Raw genomic sequence first — 4185 nt, forward strand, 5'->3', positions numbered from 1 at the left:
TCCACTTAGGAAGCAACACTGAGTGACAATCAATTTCACATGCTGTTGTGAAAATGGGATAGACAACAGGTGGAAATTATAGGCAATTAGCAAGACACCCCCAATAAAGGAGTGGTTCTGCAGGTGGTAACCACAGACCACTTCTCAGTTCCTATGCTTCCTGGCTGATGTTTTGGTCACTTTTGAATGCTGGCGGTGCTTTCACTCTAGTGGTAGCATGAGACGGAGTCTACAACCCACACAAGTGGCTCAGGTAGTGCAGCTTATCCAGGATGGCACATCAATGCGAGCTGTGGCAAGAAGGTTTGCTGTGTCTGTCAGCGTAGTGTCCAGAGCATGGAGGCGCTACCAGGAGAAAGGCCAGTACATCAGGAGACGTGGAGGAGGCCGTAGGAGGGCAACAACCCAGCAGCAGGACCGCTACCTCCGCCTTTGTGCAAGGAGGAACAGGAGGAGCACTGCCAGAGACCTGCAAAATGACCTCCAGCAGGCCACAAATGTGCATGTGTCTGCTCAAACAGTCAGAAACAGACTCCATGAGGGTGATATGAGGGCCCAATGTCCACAGGTGGGGGTTGTGCTTACAGCCCAACACCGTGCAGGACGTTTGGCATTTGCCAGAGAACACCAAGATTGGCAAATTCGCCACTGGCGCTCTGTGCTCTTCACAGATGAAAGCAGGTTCACACTGAGCACATGTGACAGACGTGACAGAGTCTGGAGACGCCGTGGAGAACGTTCTGCTGCCTGCAACATCCTCCAGCATGACCGGTTTGGCATTGGGTCAGTAATGGTGTGGGGTGGCATTTCTTTGGAGGGCCGCACAGCCCTCCATGTGCTCGCCACAGGTAGCCTGACTGCCATTAGGTACCGAGATGAGATCCTCAGACCCCTTCTGAGACCATATGCTGGTGCGGTTGGCCCTGGGTTCCTCCTAATGCAAGACAATGCTAGACCTCATGTGGCTGGAGTGTGTCAGCAGTTCCTGCAAGACGAAGGTATTAATGCTATGGACTGGTCCGCCCGTTCCCCAGACCTGAATCCAATTGAGCACATCTGGGACATCATGTCTCGCTCTATCCACCAACGTCACGTTGCACCATAGACTGTCCAGGAGTTGGCAGATGCTTTAGTCACGGTCTGGGAGGAGATCCCTCAGGAGACCGTCTGCCACCTCATCAGGAGCATGCACAGGCATTGTGGGGAGGTCATACAGGCACGTGGAGGCTACACACACTACTGAGCCTCATTTTGACTTGTTTTAAGGACATTACATCAAAGTTGGATCAGCCTGTAGTGTGTTTTTCCACTTTAATTTTGAGGGTGACTCCAAATCCAGACCTCCATGGGTTTAAAAATTTGATTTCCATTATTGTTTTTTGTGTGATTTTGTTGTCAGCACATTTAACTATGTAAAGAACAAAGTATTTCAGAAGAATATTTAATTAACTCAGATCTAGGATGTGTTATTTTTGTGTTCCCTTTATTTTTTTGAGCAGTGTATATGTTAAAGGGATCCCTTCTTCTGTCTCATTCAGTAGCTATATAACTATTGAGAGAGATGTATTTTTTTTTAAATACATTTACACATTTAACCCTCCATTTCAATTATATTATTTACCCCAGTGTTAAATTCACACCCCCTGGATGCTTGTTTTTTTCCTACAGTGGGGTAGATAATTACACACAGGGTTTTAAAGAATAAACTTCCTGACTCAGACCAAGAGCCGACTCAGCGAGTCAGCAAGTGAATCGAAGCATCCGCGCATGCGCATTGCGCAACCTAAGCTTCAGTTCACTTGCTTCTTGTCAGCTCAGCGAATGAACCGAAAATTCGATTCATGAATCGGTTCATTTGAATGAACTGATTCAAATGAACCGATTCATGTGAAAGATCCGGATTCCCATCTCTACCCCACACACATCCGGCGCTTTCCCTCAATATGACTGTAGGAGCCCAGGAGCGCGACCCAAAGTCACGTGACTGTCAGAGCTTCCGGTGTGCAGAGCAACGGCTCTCAGCTAGAAGAGAAGGAAGATGGCGTCAGCGGCTGCCAAGCAGATAGCGACGGAGCAGGTGCCTCATCCCTTGTACATATAGATATATATACTGTATGGAGACCAACCCCGCTGCCCGATCATTTTACAGTGCTGTAATATGCCTCTTATATATGGAGAGCGGTGATGTCACAGATGTAATATATCAACTATATGTGGACAGCGGTGATGTCACTGATGTAATATATTACTTATATGTGTAGAGTGGTGATGTCACTGATGTAATATATCACTTATAAGTAATATATTACATGAGTGACATCACCACTCTCCACATATAAGTAATATATTACATCAGTGACATCACCACTGTCCACATAAGTAATATATTACATCAGTGATATCACTGCTGTCCACATATACTGGTAAGTAATATATTACATCAGTGACATCACCGCTCTCCACATATATGTGGAGAGCGGTGATGTCACTGATGTAATATATCACTTATATGTGGAGAGCGGTGATGTCACTGATGTAATATATCACCTATATGTGGACAGCAGTGATGTCACTGATGTAATATATCACTTATATGTGGAGAGCGGTGATGTCACTGATGTAATATATCACCTATATGTGGACAGCGGTGATGTCACTGATGTAATATATTACTTATAAGTGATATATTACATCAGTGACATCACCACTTTCCACATATAAGTAATATATTACATCAGTGACATCACCGCTGTCCACATATACTGGTAAGTAATATATTACATCAGTGACATCACCGCTCTCCATATATATGTGGAGAGCGGTGATGTCACTGAGGTAATATATCGCCTATATGTGGACAGCGGTGCTGTCACTGATGTAATATATCACTTATATGTGGAGAGCGATGATGTCACTGATGTAATATAACATTATATGTGGAGAGTGGTCATGTCACTGATGCAATACAGCGCTACAGATGGCGACCAAAATGGTCGCCAATGCGCCTTAAAATTTGCAGATGGCGACAAGACTTGTCATAGGCTACAGGCTTGAAGTCTATTTGGTAGTGAAATCGCAGCGCAGGCAGGCGTGATGATGTCATCACGCCTGCCTGTGCCAGGACGTGGTGTGCGCGTCTGCGTTGCACCATCCCTCGCCGTAGCAGCAGCTAGTGAGCGCCAGTGAAAGGACACAGGTGAGTATAAGATTTTTGCTTTTTTTTAGGGTGTGGGAAGGCGGGATCCAGGGGGCCCAAGTAAATTCTTGCCCAATCAATATTAAAGACTGCCCTGCCAGCAAACCTTACTTGTGATTGGGGTGCAAGTTCTGTGATACAGCCATTTACGGGGTGTATTAATAGGACCGATACTTATGTCCCATTAGCTGTTCTGCTTTGATTTGACAGTTTAATTATTATTTTTTGGGTGTATTAATAGTAAAAAAAAGCGAAAAATATATGTCATAATTGCCGTTCAGAGGTGAAGTTACATTGTACTACAGCCATTTACGGGGTGTATTAATAGGATGGATACGTACGTCCTATTAGCCGTTCTGCGTTGATTTTACATTGTTTTACTTTTTTGGGGGGTAAATTAATAGGAAAAAATATATATACATATTTACAGTACAGACCAAAATTTTGGACACACCTTCTCATTCAAAGAGTTTTCTTTATTTTCATGACTATGAAAATTGTAGATTCACACTGAAGGCATCAAAACTATGAATTAACACATGTGGAATTATATACATAACAAACAAGTGTGAAACAACTGAAAATATGTCATATTCTAGGTTCTTCAAAGTAGCCACCTTTTGCTTTCATTACTGCTTTGAACACTCTTGGCATTCTCTTGATGAGCTTCAAGAGGTAGTCCCCTGAAATGGTTTTCACTTCACAGGTGTGCCCTGTCAGGTTTAATAAGTGGGATTTCTTGCCTTATAAATGATGTTGGGACCATCAGTTGCATTGAGGAGAAGTCAGGTGGATACACAGCTGATAGTCCTACTGAATAGACTGTTAGAATTTGTATTATGGCAAGAAAAAAGCAGCTAAGTAAAGAAAAACGAGTGGCCATCATTACTTTAAGAAATTAAGGTCAGTCAGTCAGCCGAAAAATTGGGAAAACTTTGAAAGTAAGGGCTATTTGACCATGAAGGAGAGTGATGGGGTGCTGCGCCAGA

Source organism: Bufo bufo, chromosome 6, assembly GCF_905171765.1.
Source record: "Bufo bufo chromosome 6, aBufBuf1.1, whole genome shotgun sequence".
Lineage (NCBI taxonomy): Eukaryota > Metazoa > Chordata > Amphibia > Anura > Bufonidae > Bufo > Bufo bufo.